General features: G+C 38.6%; 1 long non-coding RNA gene and 1 pseudogene across 2 annotated transcripts in view; one reads left to right on the top strand and one right to left on the bottom strand.

Annotated features, from left to right (window-relative positions):
* The window catches only part of LOC309662399 (transmembrane protein 126A pseudogene), a 143,779-nt pseudogene that overhangs the window by 118,446 nt on the left and 12,322 nt on the right, over positions 1 to 13,011 (top strand). The gene's annotated exons all lie outside the window — the stretch shown is intronic.
* LOC309662435 overlaps positions 3,033 to 13,011 on the bottom strand; it is a 151,579-nt gene continuing 141,600 nt past the window's right edge. The window contains exon 2 of the long non-coding RNA XR_014264678.1: positions 3,033 to 3,880. This is a non-coding gene — a long non-coding RNA (uncharacterized lncRNA). The remainder of the gene's footprint in view (positions 3,881 to 13,011) is intronic.

Here is a 13,011-nt window from a genome sequence, read left to right as displayed (position 1 = left end):
GCCTTGGGATGAAACTCCCATCTGAGTACCTTGCTTACGCGAATCCTATTATTCCATTTATTCCGTTCAGACTTGGCCTCCCCTTACCCTGAGCAAATGTGTTATAAAAAATAATGGAGTTAGGAAAAAGAAAATTTAAAAATCGTTGGCCTTACAATGTCTTCTCCTGATTCAGCGTAAAATTAGCGAAAGTGACATATCAAAACTTCACTACCTGATGCCAATTATGTTTAGAGAACTTTAATCTGGCTTGGTTCTTGATAATAGAATCTGAGTGGGGGAGTTTCCAAACCAAAACATTAGCATAGTTGCATAATAAATAATTAGAAAGGAAGTCCATCACTTAGGGAAAACTTTCCGATTTAGAGAGAAGCATGTCAATTGGAATTTCTTTTGGAAAGAATTATCTTCATTGCTTTAGAAATGCTCTCAGATCGTCACTTTTTTAATGCTCCCAAATTTGCCTGAATTAGGAACCTACAAATGGGCTAGCTAATGTTTATCAAATACTTCTGGTACTTCTGCTGGGCAGTGTGTTAAGCACCTTATATGTTGCTTTGTGTGATCCTCTTTGCAACTTTAATATTTTCCCATTTTGAAGCAGAGGAAGCTGAAATTCAGACACACAATTGGTAAGCAGTAAATGGGATTCAAACCCAGGTAGTCCAACTTCAGTCTATGGGCTGTCGGTCTTAACCACTCTATTCTCTTCTATGACCTCACATAAAGTGTTAAAAATACAAAAGTTGGTAAGTATCTATATAGCTTCATTCTAAGATCTAAAAAAAAAAAAATTATCCTGTGAGATTTCCATAGATATTAGCAACAATGCTGACAATTAGACTAAAATGTCAGATAGAAAATATTGCGACATTGGAAAATAATAGTCTCCTCCCCCTATTACTGAGATCAGTTTTTTTTCTATTGAAGAAGCGAACAAATCCCGCAGATAAAGCTTGTCCTAAAGGGAGGCATTTCATTGATATTGAGGCTCAACAGTAGCACCTGGAGAAATATCACAGCGAGACCATTGCTGATGCTGGGCACTGCACTGACCTGATATTAGAAACAGTGAGCTTCACAATCTGCCTAATAATTAAAGCAATTTATCTTCAGGTGGATCTAGGCCATTTTGTTATTTCAACATGAAACTCTTGGGGAATAGAGATGACTGTAGAGATTCTCTACTGTGCAAACACTAATATGAAAAGTAAGTAGGTGACTCTTTGAGAGGCCATCAGCTACTTGGCTATCAGAACTTTGGCTGCTAAAGTGATACCAATACCTCTGGCCAGAAAAGACCCAGACGTTGGCAGCAAGGTAAGTGACGCTTTGCCGCCAACTTGCAGGACCTAGGATGCAGACAAAATGACGATGCTTATACAAATCTTTACCTTGTCCAAAAACGTAAGAAACAAATATGATAAAACGGTGCCTGTGAAGGAAGAATTCTGAAATTATAGGGCACGCTATTTGAGTACAGGTTTGTTCTGTCCAATTCGATACCCAGTAGACAGTAGCATGTGGCTACTGAGCAATTGAAATGTGGTTACTCGAAATTGAGATGTGCTGCAATTACAAATATAAACCAGATTTAAAGACTTAGTATGTAAAATAGCTCAATAATTTTTTAATATTGATTATGCTTTGGAATAATATTTTTGATATATTGTCTTAAATAAAATATATTGTTAAATTCATCTGTTTCTCCTTACTTTTAGAATACGGCTACCATAAAATTTAAATTGCATATGTGGCTCACATTGTATTTCTGACAGCAGTGCTGGTAGATAGTCCACACCAGAGGCAGCTGAGGAATGAGATAGCTTCATCCTTCATCATGGACTCTCAGGGACTCTTTAGGAGCCAGATGGAATATTTTGATGGCCGCACTATCTCCATTGGTTTTGTTTTGAATTTCATTAATTTATGCTCTTATCTACATTACATCCTTTCTTCTACTTTCTTTGGGCTTATTCTTTCTACCCCCTAACTGTCAATGGAAACTCTAGCTCATTTACGTTCAGTCTTTTGTGTTTTTAAGTAAATTCATTTAAGGCTAAAATATTGCTTTAGAAATATCTCCCAATTTTGGCATATAGCACTTTTATTACTGTATAGTTTAAATTTTTAAATAGTATTCTCATGTGGTTTCCTCTCTGACTACTAGGTTATTTTATGATACAGAGATGTGGTATGGGTTCTTTGGTATTTCTTGAAATTTCCTTTGTGACCTGCTGTGTGGTCAGTTCTTCCTATAGTTCCATTTGTGCTTGAAAAGAATGTGTATTTTCCATTTTCTATTCACTATGTGCAGGTTTCTACATAGAGTTAAGTCTTTTATATTAGCTCTTTGGGTTGTTCAGATATTTTAAAATCCTTAGTACTTTTTTTGTCTGCCTGATCTATCAGTTTCTGAGAGAGGTATGTGAAAATCTCCCACTATGATTGTAGATTTGTCAATTCCTCCTTATAATTTTGTCATTTTTTTACTTTATGTATTTCACTGCTATGTTGCTAAGTGCATACAATTTCATGACTTTAATTTTCTTGTTGAGTTGTTCTTTTCATCTTATGAGCCTACGTTTCTATCAATGCCTCTTGGCTTAAAACTCTATGCTGTTTGATTTGAATATTGCAACACCAACTATACTTTTTTTAAAGGTTATACTCCATTTATAATTATTATAAAATATTGGGTATATTCTGTACTGTACAATATATCCTTGTAGCTTACTTATTTTAATCACAGAATTTTGTACCTCTTAATCCCATACCCCTATCTTGCCCCTTCCCCCATCCTTCTCCCCACTGGAAACCATTAGTTTGTTCGCTATATCTGTGAGTCTGTTTTGGTTTAGTTGTATTCATTCATTTGTTTTATTATTTAGATTTCACATTTAAGTGACATCATACAGTATTTGTGTTTCTCTGTCTGACTTATTTCACTAAGCATAATACCCTCCAAGCTGATCCATGTTGTTGCAAATGGTAACATTTCATTCTTTTTTTATTGCTGAGTAGTATTCCACTGTGTGTGTGTGTGTGTGTGTGTGTGTGTGTGTGTGTATCACATCTTCTTTATTCATTCTTCTGATGATGGAAAGTTAGGTTGCTTCCATATCTTGGCTATTGTAAATAATGCTGCTATGAACATTGGGGTGCATGTATCTTCTCAAATTAATGCTTTCATTTTCTTTGGCTATGTACCCCAGAGTGGAATTCTGGATTATGTGGTAGTTTTTTTTTAGTTTTTTCAGGAAGCTGCATACTGTTTTCCACAGTGGCTGTACCAATTTACATTCCTACCAACAGTACCCAAGGGTTCCCTTTTTTCCACATCCTTGCCAACATTTGTTATATGTGTTATTTTTGATGACAGCCATTCTGATAGGTGTAAGGTGATTGTGGTTTTGATTTGCATTTCCCTGATGATTAATGTTGTTGAGCATCCTTTCGTGTGCCTCTTGGCCATCTATATGTCTTTTTTGGAAAAATGTCTATTCAGGTCTTCTGCCCATTTTTTTTTTCTTTAACATCTTTATTGGAGTATAATTGCTTTACAATGGTGTGTTCGTTTCTGCTTTATAACAAAGTGAATTAGTTATACATATACATATGTCCCCATATCTCTTCCCTCTTGCATCTCCCTCCCTCCCACCCTCCCTATCTCACCCCTCTAGGTGGTCACAAAGCACCGAGCTGATCTCCCTGTGCTATGCGGCTGCTTCCCACTAGCTATCTATTTTACGTTTGGTAGTGTATATGTGTCCATGCCACTCTGTCACTTTGTCCCAGCTTACCCTTCCCCCTCCCCGTATCCTCAAGTCCATTCTCTAGTAAGTCTGCATCTTTATTCCCGTCTTGCCCCTAGGTTCTTCTGACCATTTTTTTTTCTTTTTATTTAGATTCCATATATATGTGTTAGCATGCGGTATTTGTTTTTCTCTTTCTGAGTGCCCATTTTTTAATCAGGCTGTTTGTTTTTTTGTTTGTTTGTTTGTTTTTTGTTTTTGATGTTGAATTGTATGAGCTCTTTATGTATTTTGAATGTTAACCCCTTATTGATCTTATCATTTGCAAATATGTTCTCCAATTCAGTAGGTTGTCTTGTTTTGTCTGTGGTTTCCTTTGCTGTGCAAAAGCCTTTAAGTTTAATTAAGTCCTGTGTGATTATATTTGCTTTTGTTTCCTTTGCCTTAGGACAGCGGTCCCCAACCTTTTTGACACCAGGAACCTGTTTTGTGGAAGACAATTTTTCCACAGAAAGGGAATGGTTCAGGCAGTAATGCGAGTAATGATTCAGGCGGTAATGCTAGTGATGGGGGGTATGGTTCAGGGGGTATGGTTCATGTGAGCAATGGGGAGCAGCAGATGAAGCTTCACTTGCTTGCCTGCTGCTCACCTCCTGCTGTGTGGTCCAGTTCCTAACAGGCCATGGTCTGCAGCCCAGGGGTTAGGGACTCCTGCCTTAGGGAACAGATCCAAAAAAAATATTGCTACAGTTTATGTCAAAGAGTATTCTGCCTATGTTTTCTTCTAGGAGTTTTATGGTTTCTGGTCTTTCATGTATGTCTTCAACACCAGCTATCTTTTCATTAATGTTTACTTGGTGAATATTTGTTCATCTCTTCCTGTATCATTACAGTTTGCTTATATCTCTTAAAATTTTTCTGGATGTTATTCTCTTTGTATGAAATCCATTTTGAGATGATTTTAATCTTCTTGTGTCTATTGTGATTATTAATGTATTAGTGCCTATTTGCACTATCTGGTTTTATGTTTTTGTGTTTTTCTCTTTTCTTAATTTTTATTTAATTGACCAAATCTTCTTTATTCCTTTTACTTCCTCTCAACTCATTTGGTAATTACACATTTGGCTTTTATTCTTTTTAGTAGTATTCCTTATGTTCTTAACATGTATACCTGACTTAACTAATGTAAATTTATCCATATTCTCTATCTTCCTCTTGAACAATATATTCCAAATTATCACCTAGTATTTTAGTTTTTTCTTGCATCAAAGCCACCATGTTAGTTAATATTATCATTGTTTTGTATCTGAAGTTAATTTAGATTTACAAACATGCTTACCAGCTTCTTTTCCTCATCATTATTTCCTGCATCCACTCTTTTCTTCTAGAGTTACTACTATTCTTGCTGAATGTTATTTAGTAATTTTTTTCAGTAAGCTTCTATGGGTAGTAAACTCTTTCAGTCTTTATATTTATTTCTCTTCATTTGACAGAGTTTAATTGGTAGATAGTAATTTTCCTTTACCACTTTGAAAATATTACTACTTCATTGCACTCCAGCAGCTTTTGTCACCAGTGAGACATCTTCTGTCCGTCTATGTTTTCTCTATGCACTCATGGAATGACATTTTGAACCTCTCTGCTTGTGATGGTTCTAAAGCTCCAGCCCCTATTAAGTTCTATATCCGTTAAGGGTATAAACTATGAGCTGCTTTGGTTTAAGCTCCTTTTCAATTCTCTGACTTTGGCTCCTTTTTTCATGCTCAGAGATTTCACACTCTGAATTTGAAATTTGACTGTGTATCCAAATTTTGTCTTTTGTTTAATTTTTTCATAGGGGAGAGTCCTTCTCTGTCACTTTAGTCTGCCATATTGACTTGACAATCTTAGTGATCTGCTTATTACTGCTACATCCCATAGTCTGTGGAGGTGCCAACCTGACAGGATGGTCTTGGCTCTAATGTCTGCAAGTTAGAGTCATGGAGAATTAATGCTAAAGATCTAAGCCTCAGGGTACATAGACTTGCCAAGGACACTCATGATACCCCGCACCCCCATGTTCTGCACTCAGCCTCTTACTCCTGTGCTCCCTTCACCTTGGCAGTCTGCTCTCTTAGACAGAATTCCATTTCACATGCTCCGGGTCTGGCATTCCTATCACGGGCTCTACACTGGGTCCCTGGGACATGCTGTTTGACCCAGTGCTGGGCAGTAGTGTATTTATATCCCAGCTGTAGCCCTCTCTGTGCTGCCATAGGCTGCTTGAAGTTTATCAGATGAGTCTGGTTCCAGTCTACTAAGCCTTCTATATTCAAGGACCTGACATCTCTGAGAGGTCCTGTTGAAGCCCCCAGCTCTAGTCCTGGAGAGAAGTGTCAGCAACTCCTTTATCTGGGGAAGCAGAGGGTGATAGGGCCTCACAGCTCAGCTTTTGTCCGAGAAAACCTCCTCGCAAAATTCCCTCTCTCTACTCTTTGCCCTTTCATAATCTTCCTATAGGCCGTTAAATGAAATTTTCCGCACCACCTACTTTAACATTTTCACATGATTTCATTTCCTCATGCTCTTAATTCTCTCCTCTTTACTCATACTAACCAATACTCTGGTGTTTTATATCTGGGTTCAGGTATCTATTAGATTTTGGTACCTGTTTATTCTAGTAACAGTAACTAGTGAGTCAGTAAGGATTTCTAAAACTTTTATCATTTTCATGAGATTTTCCTTTAATCTTTGTTATTATGGAATATTTTCCTCTTCAGAAAAGTGGAGGTGTGTATGATCTGTGGCCATGTATGTGGCCAAAAAAAATTTGAGTGGAGATTTTTCTGGGAACAGAAATGACTTTTGTAGTGGTCGTAAATGTTAATCTTTACTTTGATAGATTATCTTTCACATGGTAGGCACTACGTAAATATTATTGAATAAATGAGTGAGAAAGAAGCAATTCAAAATCTGTAACACCTGCCCTTGAATTACAGAAATACTGGAAAATGTTGAAGGGATTGTTACCACTCAACTTTCAAAGAGGAACAAGAACTTTTTGGTGTGCTTTTTCTGAGTTCCAAGAGCGTTCTCTTTGGTGTTCTTAAAGCATTTTACCTGTGGTTGCTATGGTGGTTTATCTGCCATTATCCTTCCTGAATTTGTAATATTATCTTACTTTAAAATGCTTTTCAAGGATGCTTGCAGGTTACTTCGATGTGGCGGGACTGGATGAAATTTAAGGTCTCTTACAACCTAGAGATTCTGTGGTTTCTTTCAGAATTCTGACATCATCTATTCTCTTCTCACTAGTGGTCCAGCAGAGGTTCGTTATTCAGGGAAGAGCTTGTGAGACCGTGGAGGGATTACTTACCCAGACATCTTCACTGGCAATGGTATACTGCCATATGGCTAAGCATAGCATACAGGTGTCACAGAGGAAATCTTCCAGAAGCTGTTATGGCTTCACAAAGCCAGTTCCCAACTTGCTTTGGAAAACTGTGTACTTCATAAGGAAAGTTAGATTTTTGTCTGCTTGTGTTAAGGAACATGAATTATTTAGAATGATATGGGATATATCTACATGAAGGAACATTTTGTTTCTTTTTAGCATTAAGCATAGTAGTATATTGAAGAAAATATCAGGTATAGGCTTTTATATTTTAAAAATTACAGTTGTGTCTGTTGGTAGCCATGGGGGATTGGTTCTAGGAGCCCCCATGGATGCTCAAGTTCCTTATAAAAGATGGCATATTATTTACATATAACCTACACACATCCTCCCGTATACTTAAACTCATCTCTAGATTGCTTATAGTACCTAATATGGTGTAAGTGCTATGTAAACTGTTGTAAATACAATGTAAATGCTATGTAAATAGTTGCTGGTGTAGCAAAAGTTTTGCTTTTTGGAACTTTCTGGGTTTTTTTCCCCGAATATTTTTTATTTTTGGTTGGTTGAATCTGGATGTGGAAACTGTGGATACAGAGGGCCGACTGTATTCTCCCTGAGAGTTGACATTTTTGACCCAAATTTGCTACAGCTTTCCATCTGTCTGCATATGGAAAAAAACACATGATAGTAATAGGACTTTTGAGTTCCATTGGTTAACTAATCAGTGACTGCGTATCAACTTGAGTTCTTTGTGACTAATTTTCTCTATAATGAGGAGTGAGCTTTCTGTCCCACAAAGCTCTACGTATTATTTAGTGATAAAATGGGTTTTAAAAGGACAATGTGTTTGAAGATAAGATAATACTAAGAGGTATTATCTTTTCTCTTAGCTTCTATACATGTTTGAATACTTGTGATTGAATTCAGTACATAGGAAACAGGAATATGTACACCCACATTCTAAATGATTGAGAAATAATTTGATAAACAAGACCATATTTAGCAAGCATTTTAATTTGAGGAAGAAACTGAACAAAGAAAATAAAAAACATCAATAATGCTGAATTTCAGTGAACTGTATTTATTAGCATCTATATTGTTCTGCCAGTTAATGTAGAGATAATATCTTGTATTCTACAGAATAACTGTTATCTGTTTCCATTTATGAATACATTCTACAAATATCATTCTGAATTCCTCAAAGCAGAGAGCGTTGATGCCAAATGATTGAGGGCACTAACCTTACCAGATCTATATGTATGTATACATATGGATGGATAAATGTATTTGGTTGTGGTACGTCTGAGACTGTTTGGCTGCTGGGAATCAACAGTGAGTTGTAATGTGTACACATTCGAATATAACTAGTAGAAATAAGATGGGTTGAAGTGAAAACTATTAAAAAGAAAATCTCCTGGAATGAATTATGTTATGTAGTCCGGTAGAAGCAATTGAATAGATTGTGGCTTCTGAGAAAAATACAATAGAAATACTACAAGGAGATCCTCCCAAGGACATTTTAGTGACCTATGGCATGGAAGAGCTCACTATAAACAGACCTGCCAAGTAGCCTCTTCAACTTATGGTTCACATTTTCATAAGAAAGGGCCAGCTAGCTAGTCAAAAAAGGGTGGCAGTAATTGCATTCTCTGTCAGTGTGAGAATAAGAAAATGAAAAATAGGATAACTTAAGAAAGGCAGAGCTCATTTTGCACATTCTGAAACCTCTTAGTTTGAAGTCAAAACTAAACATCTCGTTTCCTTTGGAAGCCAGAAACAAGCTTTTTTTTTTTTTTTTCCTTTATAAAAGAGCATTATCTCCTTTAAAGAAAAATAAAGCAATGCTGTTTATGTGTTTAATGCTTAAAAAAAGAAAGACAGGCAGTCGCCAGAATGATGGGACAATGGGTAAAGAGCAGACCCAAAGATTTCCTTCCCTCTCTGGGCCTCCACCCCTCAGGTTTCCCCAGAAAGAATGCAGACGCCAATCAGAGCTGGGAGGGTGGAGCTCTGGAAAGCTATCTCCTGCTCTTTCAGAGTTTGGATCCCAGGAGGTTGATTGGCAGCCCCACTCTGGCCCACTGGCTATTTCTGGAAAGACTCCAGGAACCTCTTTAAGTCGCATTATTCACCAGCCAAAGATCTTGACAAGAAATCTTTCCTTGACCTGGGGGCGGGGTGTAGAACCAGGAGCGAATTATCTGTAGGAACACAGACATTTCTGCCTGCCCCAGTGCCCCTTTCCTGAGAGGTGCTGTGCTTGGAATCCCAGCCACATTTTGGGGCCAAGCCCTAGTGATTCACCTGCCACCTCTGGGAAGAACATGGCCCAGTCTCCTCCCAGCATGGCCTGTTTATTCCAGAAGGAGCCACCGTGTCTTCCTGGTTCAGCCAACCTTCCCTTACAAATCTACAAATCTGTTCTGTTTGGAGGAAAGCATTCTAGGCAGGCAAGGGACAAGAAAAATCACTGAGATTCTTGCTTCTCCGCACGGGGCTAAAAGTCTTCAACTGGCAGCAGGAGAATCACCACTCCCAGCCTGGAGGGTTTTGCTCAGGTTGATTGTCAAATGCATGGGTGAAAAATAAAGTCATCTTACATGGTTTTTAAGCCGCAGTAAAGTTTGTTATTTAAATACTAATGCTGTTACTTCATTGCTATCTAAATAGAGTGACCGTAATTGAGATATCGTTAGCTGTCCTCATAAATATAGGGTTTAAGTATCTATCTTGGATGAGGAAGGAAATGGGGCTTTTGTTTCCCAGAAGGAAGATGGGGATGCAGTGAGGGGCAGTAGGAAAAACACTGGCCTTGGAGGTTGGTTTGGGTTTGAGAATAGACCCAGCCACACCTGGGCTATTTGGCTTTGGCCAAGTTACTTTCTGAGCAAACTTCCTGAACTCCATCCCTTCCTCTGTAAAATGGGGCTAATAGTACCGACGTCATAGGGTTGCTGTGAAGTTGGAATAAATAAATCACCTACGACAGGACCTGGTACATAGAAACTGGTCAAGAAATTGTGACTAAATACTATTAAGGTGGAAGACATAAAAGCATTAAAAATACACGGATTTAAATATCAACAGGTGTTATCAGGGCTATGAGATTATGAGAAACTTTCTATTTTCTTCTTTATTAAAAAACAAACAAGATCAATGAAGTTTACGACACTGATTTTCTACATGTAGTGCAACTGTATTTATCTATGTCTATGCCTCTGTCTGTCCACCATGCATATACAGATTTGAATGCATGCATTATTTGGGCTGAAATGAGTACTCCTCTGGAGATCTAACTGGGACACCAGCAATGACACTCCTGCGTGCAGAAGGGACACTGGTATGGGCATCAGGGATCTTGAGGCTGGTTGGGGTATTCCCTCCAAGTTAGCTGAGGAGCTTTTGGCTTGGTTCAGGTTTTTCCTTCATAAGACGCTGCGATCGGAGGGCATAATTATGAAAGTATGTGCTCTGAAGTGATGTGATTCTATTCGAGAGAACAAACAATCGCTTCTACCTCGCTTCCAAATCCTACTCTCGAGTCCCTGGGTGGAGGGAGAATGTATACTTTGGACTGAGTTTCACATGGAGAAAATTATTCCTTGCAAATTTCCTGTCTCCAGGCTGATGGGAAAGGAAGAGGAAGATCTTGTAGTGTTACTCTGAAGTTTCTGATTCTCAGGGTCGTTCATAATCACACAGCTGTAACTGTAGGTATTCGGTCAATGAGTCTCCACATCGACGTCTACCTGGGTAAGGTTGGTTCTGCCCGCTTTGTTAAGTGGATGCCTGCTCTGCTCTTTCACTGAACTAATAAATCATGAATACTTTCCTTAGCCGTTTAAAAGTCATTTCCTCTCATTTTCCCTGGGCACCAGACGCGATCTTGTGTGTGTGTGTGTGTGTGTGTGTGCGCGCGCACGCGTGTGTGTGTTTTGATTGCTGCCTTCAAAAATAGCATATGATAGCAAACAACTGCTTAGAGATTTTCAAGCCAAAATTTATCAACAACCTAAACTCTAGCAGTGTATTCATCAAAAGGCAAAGATGTATACCTTGTATTACTTGACCTTTCCAAACCACCTGCTTCTTATTATATCTTTTATTTCATATTCAACTTCTTATTTGAAATTCAAACATCTTATTACAATCATGTGTGTGCTCTCTGAACTAAAGTGGAACATTCTAAAAACTGGTGTTTCACGTATAAAAATTGCCTTGACAATAATTCATCTATTCAACAAATATTTATTGAGTGCCAAGTGTAACACAGTTTTCTAGATCTTGGGGAAATATCAGTGAGTAAGGGAGAGGATAATGTCTGCCCTCATGGAGCTTAGAATTTGTGTGTCTGTGGGAGGGAAGGGAGGGAGACCAACAGACAACAAATAACTAACATTGTATATTAGACTGTGATGGGTGTCATGGAGAAAAACCAGGGCAAGAGGTTGGCAAGTTCCAAGAGTGTATGTGTGTCTTGCAGGGAAGGGGTTCAAATTTAATTAAGATTATCAGGCGAGACCCTGCTGTCAGGGTGACTTTCGAATAAAGATCTGAAGGAGGTAAGGGAGTAAGCCTGAGGGTAGCTGGTGAAAAAGCCTCCTACTGAGAAGGGCAGGCAAGTGCAAAGACCCCAGGGCTGGAGCTGCCTGGCCCGTTTGGGGAACAATGAAGCCCTCCATGTGGAATGGCATAAGTTAGGTAGGAGATAAGTTCGGAGAGAAAAGATAGCCAGGTTAGAAATACACAAGTATTCTAAAGAGGAGGAAATGACCAATTAGTATGATTATTGGGTACAGGGACAACAGACAAAACAGTTGAAAAACTCCTGCTCCTGGACTTGACGTTCCAGTGAGGGGAGACAGTGAAAAAACCAAAAAAGTGAATTGGATAGTATGCTAGAAGGTGATCAGTGCAACGGGAAAGCAATGGACCGGGAATGCTGGGGTGGGGTGTGTGAGTGCTTAGTTACCTAAAACACTGTTCCTGAGAACAATCTTAGACTGTAAACTTCTCAAGACTGGAGCCTACACTGCTGGTTCTTTTATGTATTATCCAATTCTGAGCACGTCATGGGTAACTAATATAAAAATCATTACAAATGATCCTGCTAAATAATATTCATTCAACAGACATGTTTTGGTTACGTTCTGCATACCAGGGACTGTAATAGGTGAGTAAAAAGAGACATCGCCTGGCTTCATGGAGTTTACAGTTTGATGGTGGGGGTAACATCAAGCAAATAACCACATAAATATACGTAACATTGTCATATTGCAATAGTGATGGTGCTATAAACAGAGGCATTCGATTTTAGGAAAGCATACAATATGGAGATGAGTGACAACACGTTATTCTGCCTTCAATATTTTAGTAGTAACATTGGCTTTCCCAAGCAAAATGGCTTTTTGTAGTGATGGTGAAATAGGAGCTAGAAATAGTGAAAATTTTTCTCATCCTGTTTAAAAATACATTGGAAACTACTCTTCTGAGAGGCAGTGATAGCGTCTCCAGAATTGCCTTGCAGAATTTGCTCAGTTGAAATCCGTCTGAACGTGATAGCTTCTTGCCAGTGTAGTTTGAACCACGTGGCAAAGAGGAGTTCTAAGCTACAGCTGGGTAACCTTGAGTCATGATCAGGAAAAGGCCACGGTACGGTGGGTGCTATTTAGGGTGAGGCCCTGAACAGGTTCTGGAATGGATGTGAGATGCTAGTCCGTGTTCCATTCTTTCTATGAGGCCAGCAAGTCTGACTCCAAGCCAATAACTCACTTTAGATAAACCTATTTTCAGCTTTGTTTGAAGGATGTGATTGTTGGTCATTCTTTACTGGCCATTACCTTAGATGGCTAGTGGTAGGGTCCAACCATTGAACCAGAA

The sequence above is a fragment of the Balaenoptera physalus genome (assembly GCF_965194825.1).
Source record: "Balaenoptera physalus genome assembly, chromosome: 6".
In the NCBI taxonomy this organism is placed as follows: domain Eukaryota; kingdom Metazoa; phylum Chordata; class Mammalia; order Artiodactyla; family Balaenopteridae; genus Balaenoptera; species Balaenoptera physalus.
Note: the sequence above shows the minus strand (reverse complement) of the source record. Positions and strands in the feature narration are given on the sequence as shown.